The sequence below is a fragment of the Erinaceus europaeus genome, chromosome 12 (genome assembly GCF_950295315.1).
Source record: "Erinaceus europaeus chromosome 12, mEriEur2.1, whole genome shotgun sequence".
NCBI lineage: Eukaryota > Metazoa > Chordata > Mammalia > Eulipotyphla > Erinaceidae > Erinaceus > Erinaceus europaeus.
This window is the reverse complement of record NC_080173.1, coordinates 75,658,104-75,668,733: the sequence shown is the minus strand read 5'-3', so window position 1 is coordinate 75,668,733 and position 10,630 is coordinate 75,658,104. Positions and strand designations below refer to the sequence as shown.

At 41.0% G+C, this 10,630-nt stretch overlaps 1 non-coding gene across 1 annotated transcript; it reads left to right on the top strand.

Moving 5' to 3' along the window:
• The first annotated feature begins 4,452 nt into the window (after nt 1-4,452).
• Nucleotides 4,453-4,517, top strand: LOC132542304 (small nucleolar RNA SNORD49). The gene has a single exon (XR_009553394.1). It is a non-coding gene; the product is annotated as a small nucleolar RNA SNORD49 (small nucleolar RNA).
• Nucleotides 4,518-10,630: the final 6,113 nt, after the last annotated feature.

The following is a 10,630-nucleotide window of genomic DNA, read 5'->3' as shown; positions in this document are numbered from 1 at the left end:
AGATAGCATAGTGGTTATGCAAAAAGATTTTCATATCTCAGGCTACAAGTCCCAGGTTTAATCCCCAGCATGAATATAAATCAGAGGTGAACAGTGCTCTGGTCTCTCTCTTTCTCTGTATATTTCTCTCTGTATATCCTCTTTCACTCATTAGAAGTATAACAAATAAAATATATTAAAAATTAAAAAAAAAAAGACAGCCTATGGGTAATGGGAGTATGGAGTGTCCAGTGGGATTAAAAGTACAGGAGCAGCATGATGCTTCTTAGGAAACCAAGTCTATGGGGCCAGGTGGTGGCTCACCTGGTTAAGTGCACAAACTACAGTGCACAAGGGAACCAGGTTCAAGTCCCAGGTCCCCACCTGCAGGGGGGAAAGCTTCATAAGTGGTGGTGAAGCAGGGCTGCAGGTGTCTCTCTGTCTTTCTCCATCTCTATCTCCCCCCCAATTCTTTTCTGTCTCTGTCCAATAATAAATAAATAGATTTTAAAAGTTCTTTAAAACAAGCTGATCTGAAAGAGAGAGAGAGAGAGGGAGAGAGAGAGAGAGAGAGAGAGAGAGAGAGAGAGAAAGAGAGAAACCAAGTCTATTAGCCACTGAGTGGGATTTTCGTCTGAATACTTGGACACAAGCTTGCCCATGAAAAACAAGTCATTCATCCTAGTGTCCTTATCCCAAGGCTGGCATCAGAAACTACCAACTGAACTGATGATGATGATGAAGAAAAATAAACTACTATCTGAGACCAGCACAGAGAATTCATGTTCCCCATTCTTTTTCTCCTTCTGCCAAGAGAGAAGTCAAAGCAATATTAAATAGATGGTCTGCTTTCCAGTTATTTCTCTGGGCAGTAACTTGCCAGTTTCAGTTACGTGTTTTGGCCTCCACGTTTTCCCATTTTCCTATGTAATTAGCAGGGTTGCCTTTTGAGCCAACATGACTTAAACTTTGACGCAATTTCCAAATTCTGGAACCCATATGAATAAATGAACTAATGAATGAGCCTAATGTGTGGACAAAATTCCTGGGTGCCTGCAGTTCTGTCCCCTCAGGTGTTCCCTCTCTGCTCATGAAAAGATCCCTTAATTCATATCTGATATTGTTGGCTGTCAGGACAAAGAGGCAACTTTGGCACAGATATCTCCTGCTTAAGGGAAGCCTATTGTGTGAGAACTTACAGTCATGGGAATAATAAATTATAGTGATAGTGGTTCTTTTAAGCAGACATCTGTGAGGAAAGATAAGCAAGACCTTACCATGAAGGCCTGACAATTGTGGGCAGGGTTTGGGAAAGGCTGTTAAGAAAATAAACAATGGAGGAATGTCACAAAAGACAGAATTGTTGCTTACAGTCACAATTATGTTAAAAAAAAAAAAAGCCTCAACAAACATGTTGATATCTTTCCTTCCAGTTGACTTTCTTTGCTATTTCTTTTTTTGTAGAGCTTGTAATGTATCTATTTTTTGAAGCTTGCTATTTTTATTTCACATAATGTAGACAATTAATATTGTTATCAGCTCTTTATAAATATCAGTTTTAGTGGTTGAATACTACTCATTTTTTGGATGTACATTGTTTATTTAACTGGTCCTCTTTTTTTTTTTTTTATCATTTTGGTTTCAGTTTCCCCTTTACTATATATATATTGTAACTAATTCTACAAAGAAGGTCTTTGTGCATCAAGCTTAGTATTGAAGATTATTTCCTTAAAGTAAGCAATCAGGAACTGAATGTTAAACCCCTGGAGGGTTGATGCTGCTGAGATTCTTGAGGATATATGATTGCTAAGTTAGGGGCTTTGCCATGTTGTGCACAATCCAGTCTCTGGATTTGCATAGCCTCAGTGCAAACCCTTGCTCCAGCAATTACTTATGTGAACCTAGACACCTTGGTTGAGCTTTTTAACTCTCAGTTCCTTAGTTTTAAATTAGGGATGATTGCACCCTCCTCATGGGACTTTTGTGAAGAATGAATAATATGTACACAGCTCACACTTCGAATAGAATGTGCTCCATACATTAGCTTCAAACTAATTTGCCTATCTTTGATTATCAACAAAGATGGACATTTCATTTACAGTTATTATATGTTTATATATCTGTATGTATAATACAAATTAAAGTATATTGTTTTCTGGGATGGGGAGAGAGGACTGAAATCACAGGAAATAAAGGAAATATTTATAGGCAAACTACAGGACACACTGTTCTTTCTCAGGGTCCATCAAACCCCAAAGAAAAGCAGATCCAATTAACATATGTTTTCTTCACAGCATTTCTCCTGTTTGCCAGTTTCAAGATCTATCATTCCTTATCATTTACCTCTTTAAATGTTGCCTTTAAGACTACTTTCTTATGTATGATTTTTATTTTGTGGGGATCATGTGGGAACAAGTTACAAATCATGGAACAAATTCAGAGGGAAAACTGGCTTTTGATTTCCAGAAATCTGTAGTAATGCTGACTTCCCCTGAAGCAAATTTCTCTGTGAATTGAACACTCTCAGGGCTAGTTGTTGGCACTGGGCAGTTTCTACCCTGCAGGAGGACAGAGCAGCCTGAGCAGCCATTGGTCTCCCCTCCCACTGACAGCCCCTATAAATCCATTTCCTGTCTTGTAATTATGTCTCATGTAGTAATTAGCCCCTTCATATCAATAAAGCAAAATTTCCATGTGTAATGGAGTGAAGCCTGAGTGTAGGAGACAAATTGAAACACAGCCTTGGCAAGCAGGAACCTCAGGGAACTCCTTCAGAGTCAGGAAGGAGAATCGTCCTGTTGACAGAGCCCTACTGTGTGCTAGGCACTGTGCTGGGCACTTTGCCTGCCCTGTTTTGTGCAGTTCTCACATTGATCTTCTGCTCTAGCACCTTCACCTTTATTTTCATTTTCAAGGTGCTGTATCTGAACAATCTCCTAGGTAGAAAATCAGACCCATCAGTGGCGCCTTAGTGAACAGATGACATTACCCATCAAAGGCTCAGTGGGTGCTGAAGAAGGAGGAACTGTGGAAGCCAACCAAGGCTAACTCCCTAGAGGCCATGATGCCTCCTTTTCTCACCTCTGAGACAAGCACCTATGGGTGGAGAATGCAAGGCCCTAGGAACCCAAAATCTGCAAAGAACCCCTGCCCCCCAGTCCCTAGAGGGGAGCATGTAGAGGCATCCCTGAATCCTCAGCCTCCCAATCATAAAGACTGAGCAGGCTGGGGGCAGAGAAGCAGAGGTAGGTGTGTGGCTTGAGGAGGACACTCAGCATAAGCAACAGGGAGTGCTCCTTCCTAATTTGCCCTCCTCCATTGCTCTCCCCTACTGTCATTGTCCCTCTCCTCTTCTCAGACATCTGCTTCACATAATCAGGCTGTGTTTTCAGGCAAATCCATAAACACTTTGCTTGACAGAGAAGTTGTGTAGGAGTGGGAAAAGCCAGCACAAATTGACCGGAAGGCTGAAAGGGTAGGAAGGATGTTAACTTTGCCTTGAATCCTTGAACAACTCATTAATTTTTATTTTTTATTTTATTATTTTTTTTCCTCCTCCAGGGTTATTGCTGGGCTCGGTGCCTGCACCATGAATCCACCGCTCCTGGAGGCCATTTCCCCCCCCCCCCCTTTTGTTGCCCTTGTAGCCTCCTTATGGTTATTATTATTGCCCTTGTTGACGCAATTCGTTGTTGGATAGGACAGAGAGAAATGGAGAGAGGAGGCGAAGACAGAGAAGGGGAGAGAAAGATAGACACCTGCTTCACCGCCTGTGAAGCGACTCCCCTGCAGGTGGGGAGCCGGGGGCTCGAACTGGGATCCTTACGCTGTCCCCGCGCTTTGCGCCACATGCGCTTAACCCACTGCGCCACCGCCCGACCCCCTAATTTTTATTTTTTTTAAGGAATTGCCTTTTTTTTTTTTTATTCACAGCCTAGACCAAAACATTGGCCTTAATGAAGCATTTGGTTCTCTGAGGACATAATCAAAATGTGCCAGCAGTAGGATGGGTGGTTGGCATGCTTTGAGTATTAAGAGAATGACCTTTGAAGAACAGTATACATGTCTTGGGGATTGCAACTTTAGTGTTACTTTTGTGACTCAGGACAAGTTCTCAAAACTCTGCGAGCCTCATTTTCTTCTTCTGTAAACTGGGCACAATGATACAGGAATAACCACACAGAGTGTACAAACAAACTCAAGCCCAGGATTAAGTTAAATTCATGCTTTTCTACCTGTGTCCACCATAGAGCAGATGGACATAAATAACAATTCTTGAGCAACCTATTTAGATACTGCTAAGCCCTTCGGATTCCTGGTCTCTAAAGTGGGAGTACAAATAGCTGTCTTGCACAATTCACTAGACTGGGGAATAAATGGAATATGGCCTGTTTGACATACTGTTTGACATCAGTATGCAGGACTTTTCAGTGATCTAGCGGAAGAAGCACATACAAATGTATGCACATGTACTGCTCTGATGAAATCACTCATAGGAAGTGCCATCAGATGCGACAAATGTATGCACATGTATGCACAGCACAAGTTCTACACACATATGTGCACACAATCAACTGAACATACTTGTTTCTGTTCTTGAGGAATGTAAAATCACCATGTATAATAATAAGTAGCTACTAGTCATTATTTTTTAAAGGTTTTATTTATTTATTAATGAGAAAGATAGGAGGAGGAGAGAAAAAGAACTAGACATCACTCTGGTACATGTGCTGCTGGGGACTGAACTCAGGATTTCATGCTTTCGAGTCCAGTGCCCATCCACTGCACCACCTCTCTGATCACATGCTACTAATTATTTACCACTTACTCTGCTGATCTCATACAAGCTTTGTATATTTATCATTATTTTTAATCCTCAAAACCCTATCAAGTGGGTACCACTAGTACCATTTTACAGATAGAAAGCTGAGACCCCAGTTTAAGACAATTACCTAAGTTCACGGAACTTAATAAGCATGAGAAGAGGATTTTGAAACTCCTGAATTCTGAGTCTTCAGTTTTAATCATTCTGCTGTTTCTAAGAATCTGGGCTTTTCTTTACATCCACAGTCAGACATTTTTAGACTCAGAGGGAGGATATTTCCAAATACCATTTCCCTAAGCTGACTCCCACCTTCCAGTCCCATTGTGGCTGTGATTCCAAATGATCTAATGCTTGAAATGACAAAGGCTTTAGGAGTCTGCTTTGGCTTGTTTTGCAGAGACCTACCTAGGAATTTTCACCAACCCCATCAGGAGGGAAAGTTTAGCCAAGGCTTCTGACTTGGATGTAGGCACCAACAGTTATGTTATGACCTTCCCTCACTGGAAGATGGTTCCTAAGTGAGAGGAGTTGTGGGCAATCTCTACTGCCTGTCTCCTTAAAATTGTGATGTGAAAGTGCTGCTTCCCCTCTGCTTTCACCATTATCTGTCTCTTCCTTCCTGACCTAGTGCCCTCTTTTCCTCATCACACAGAATCCTTGAAGAGATCACTACAAACCCAACTACAATGCCAGAAGACCCCTACTACATATTTGCTGGCTCAAAAGGTGGGGGGTAGCAATAGCAGTAGGGTAGGAGTAATATCTGGGACTTGATGTTCAGGTCTTAGTTTTAATATTTGGTTTTTCATTGTCTTTAGTCCCTCCCCACACACACACTTAAAAAACTAGTTGAGTAAAATAAACCAGAGAGAGAAGGATGAGCACTGAATGATATCATGAATGACCTGAGAAACTACACAAGGAATAATACTGGGAGAAACCTCAAGGGGCTGTGATCTATCACAACAGATCCAGGGACTCAGACAGAGGAAGTGGGGTGACATTAGGATGGGACTGGGGCTCTAGTGCCCTGTGATGGAGAAGGATGACAATTTGGTGAAGGGTGAAATGTACTGACACCCATTTTGGGGAAATGTGGAAATGTCCCTTTGTGACAACAGCCCTGTAAATCAATATTTCCTCAACAGAGTGATATTGAAGTTGGAAAAGAATTCAAAGATGGATTTCTGGGGAAATCATAGTGATAGCACACCAGATGTTCATGCCCACCAGATGTTCATGCCTGAGGCCCCAGGGGTCCCAGGTTCAGTCCTTAGCTCTACCATATGCTAGAGCTAAGCAGTGCTTTGGTCTCTTTCTGCCTCTGATGAAAATAAATGAACAAACAAATAAATAAATAAATTTTAATAAGATAAGGGACTAACAACACCTAAGCCATGAGGTTGTTTCTGTTGTAAAACGGTAACATAAAAGGCTTGGAAGAATGATAAGTAGACAGTAAATATTCAGTAGCTTTCACTTTGGACCCTTTATTTACATAATATGCAGTTTAGGCTGCAAAGCATGCTGTAAAGTTGATGCTATTATTATTCCCAGTTATAGTCAAAGGAACTGAGGCTAATGCAAGTTAGTGCCAATATTGAGGGAGTGAGAGCAGAATTGAACCAGGACTGCCTGACTCCAAGCTCATGCTCTTAACCTTTCACTTCACTGTTCCTCAAAGATCTTCCTGTAAAGAAAGTCTTAAACTTTTCCTTTATTCCGTTTTGTGGTTTCCTAAGGAAATTGCTGCAGGCCAAAGATGACTGCAATTGACTTGTGTCATGTGATGAGGTGGACTAATGTGGTGCCAGTGACCTTCCTGTGATTTCCAGGGTTCCTTCCAGCACCAATACTAAGGTTACAGCCCCCAAACTGACTTACAAAGGGCCTGGGGGTATTCAGCAAAGTCATGCTGTGATTTGAAAGGATCTTAAAGGATGAGAACTGAGAGGGTAAAAATAAACGTTTGCATTAATCCATTATCCTAATGATCATCCTAAAGATAAGCTTGATCAGATATGAACATTGCTGAGATTGATTTGCCTAAAATAAGAATTCATTTGCATTTTTCTGATTTTCTCCTACTCCATTTAGCCACAGTAAGACAGCTGCAGCTCTCACCAAGGACAAACATTTGGAATAGATATTTCTTACATGTATTTATGGGACATAGAATCCCTTACACCCACGTGTGTGTGTGTGTGTGTGTGTGTGTGTGTGTGTGTGTGTGTGTGTGTGTGTGTGTGTGTGTGTGTTTGTGTGTGTGTGTGTTGTAATCCCTTTGACAGGAGAGGAGGACTGTTTAGGGAATTCAAGGTGACAGTCTGGCTTGTAAATGTAGGGTCAGCCTTTTCTACTTCGTTTTTTTTTTTTTTTTGCCTCCAGGGTTATCCCTGGGACTCTAGGCCAGCACTAAAAATCCACTGCTCCTGGAGGCTTTTTTTTTTCCCCCATTTTGTTGCCCTTGTTGTTGCCCTTGTTGTGGTTGTTATTATTGGTATAGCTGTTGTTGTTGTTGGATAGGACAGAGAGAAATCGAATGAGGAGGGGAAGACAAAGAGGAGGAGAGAAAGATAGATACCTCCAGACCTGCTTCACCGCTTGCGAAGCAACCCCCCTGCAGGTGGGGAGCTGGGGACTGGAACCGGAATCCTTATGCCAGTCCTTGGACTTGGCGCCCCTTGCGCTTAACCTGCTGAGCTACCATCCAGCCCCCTTCTACTTCCTTTTGACTACATTTTAAACTTATACTTTACCCATATGCCTAGGTAAAGTGGGTTGGAGAACATCCTAACAGTAGAAGCTGAGTTTGAAGATAAAATTTCACATCTCTCTCTTGCTCTAAATAGCAATATATATTTTAATTTTGGTGAAGTCAAAACCTTGTACATGCACTGTTTCAACACTCCTAGTCACTTTCTCATATTTTCTAGAAAGAAACAGAGAGAAAGACAAAGACAGAGAAGGGGGAGAGATATGATGGCACTGGCGTTTCCTTCAAAGCTGGGTTTCAAACCTAGCCTGCATACAGTAAGACAAGGCATGCACCTTACCCAGTGAGTTACCTCTCTGACCCTTTAACATCTGCTTTCACTAAGTGGTAGTTAGTGAAAGCATTTTAATTCTCATTCTACAGATAAGGAAACCAAAATCCAGTGAGGTTAAAGTATTTGATTCTGGTTATAGCTTTGTCAGTAATCTTTAAGACCCCTCAACTCCCAGGCCTGGTCTCACATCTCCTGACTTCCATGTCAGGGTTCTTCTCTGTTGGGCCCAGATCCCTGTGAACAGTTTTGGGAAGACCCACATCTTTTAAAAGATGTGTTTATGCAAATAAGACTATACCTTCAATTCATTTGATTGTCAGGGATATTTCCTGGGGAAGACTAGGCCAATGGCAATGTCTGAGAGATGATGAACTTTTTATATGTGTTTCCTGGCAGAGCTGACTTTGGATAATAACTTTTCATGCTGTCATGACTGGCGTTCATAAGGGTGTCCTCTGCATGAAATTTACCTTATTACATTCAGTACATTATTTCACTTAATTTCACTGCCATGACAATACAACTAACAACTATCATTAATACTACTACTAATAATAATACTGCTGTTGTACCTATACAATATATGACAACATATTCATAAAGGTAGAGGACAAATAACTTACTTAAGCTAAGCTTGCTTCTTGATTCCATATATATTTCAAATTTTAACTTTCAAAATCATATGATGCATTTATTTGGCTCAAAATCCAGAAGATACAAAGAGAAAACTAAAAAGTCTCCTTGTGCCTCTCTCCCAGCCAGTGGGCCTCCCTTCCTAGAGGCACCCAATTCTACCAGCTGCTGTGTTTTTCTTGAGTTCTGTTACACATATACAAGCAACAAGGCAAATCTATTATTTCTGCTTTTTTTTTGGTGGATGCAAAAATACTTTTCTAGTTTTCTATATGAGACAACAGAACCATATTGACTGGTAATGTTAGGACAAAAGCTGTATTTCTAGTTAAACATGCCATATTATTTCCATTTTATTGCCTTCACTCTTACTTTTTTGCTCAATACAAAATGCATGACTCACAGTCCTCACCTGGAGAGTTCTAGATGTCTTTCAGGAGGGGCACAGCTGTCATCTCCTCTTGAGAAATCTTCAACACTCCCCTCTCCCTGCTTAAGGTTATTCATTGCCTTTTTATATTCTTATACATTTCATACTCTATTATAGCTGTTTTTAAAATTTATATTAATTGTGTTCCCATGTAGCCCAATAGGTCTGAGGAGAGCTTTCACTTACTCAGCACACACACAATATGGGTGTTTAAGTTTATATATATACACATACATTTTTATTATAGAAAAAAGTCATACATTTACATAACTAGAGAAATTGGTGTGAACACCCTTCAGTATACAACAACTATTATTTTAAAAAATTTATTGTTTTTTATATTAAGGAACAACAACATGTCAGGGGTTTGAATCCACACCATTCCCAGCACCAGAGTTCTGAATCTTCGGTCTCCCCACTGCAATCCACCACAGTTCCCCTAAGGTTGTAGACATGGGCCAACTATCATCTCTACAACTATCTGTCCACATTTATATATAGTTGCCCCCACTTTTTTTTTTCTGATTCAATCCTCTCTTTCCCTCTAAGCCACTCATGACAACATAACTACCTCCATATGCCCCTCTCCTTTTCCTTCTCTCTCTGGGTGCTGATGGAGCTGGAGTTCAGAGCTCTCTTGTCTTTATCATGTCACTTCTCCGCCACTTGGAGTATGGATCAAGGTTGTTTTTGGGGAGCAGAAGGTAGGAGTTCTGGCTTCTATAATTGCTTCTCCGCTGAACATGGGTGTTGACAGGTCAATCCATATCCCCAGCCTGTTTCTATCTTTACCTAATGGACCAGAGCTCTGGAGATATGAGGGTCCAGGACATATTAGTGAGGTCGTCTGTCCAGAGAAGTTGGGATGGAGTCATGGTAGCATTTGTAACTTGGTGTCTGGAAGGTGGCATGATCTAAGTTGAGACAAGATGGTTAATAAACAGGAACCAAAAAGTAGGATTAAAGTGAATGTGATTAGGGACCTTAGGGTAGAAGAAAGCTAGGAAATTCATTTTAGGTATGTTCCTGGGGGCACACAACTATGGTAGTTTTGCCTGAGCTTGGTAGCTAGCCTGAAGTTGGATACGAATATTGTCTGAGAAAATGGTCAGAAGTTGGATAAGAATATTGTCTGAGAGAATGGTGTCAGAGTAGGAAAAAGGGCTAAAAAGTTGGATTAGGGCAGGGAGTATCTCCTGTTCTTTTCAACTGTTATTTATATGTGGCCAGTTTTCTCTCTTTTTTTTTTTTTAAATTGATTTAATAAAGATGGACAAGTCTGTTGGATAAGAGGGGTACAATTCTACACAATTCCCACCACCAGTGTTCCACATCCCATCCTCTCCATTGGAAGCTTTCCTATTCTTTATCCCTTTGGGAGTACGGACCCAGGATCATTACGGGGTACAGAAGGTCTGTTTTCTGTAATTGCTTCTTTGTTGGACATGGGCATTGGCAGGTTGGTCCATACCTGCAGCCTGTTTCTACCTTTCCCTAGTGGGACAGGGCTCTAGAGAGATGAGGTTCCAGGATAACATTGGTGAGGTTGTCTGCCCAGGAAGTCAGGTTGGTGTCATGGTAGCATCTGCAACTTGGCAGCTGAAAAGCATTAATATATAAATCAGAATAAGTTGTTTTATAATCAGGAAACTAAAGGTAAGAATATAGCAGCTGATATTTGGGATCTCTATTTTGGAAAAAGCTAAGTATGTC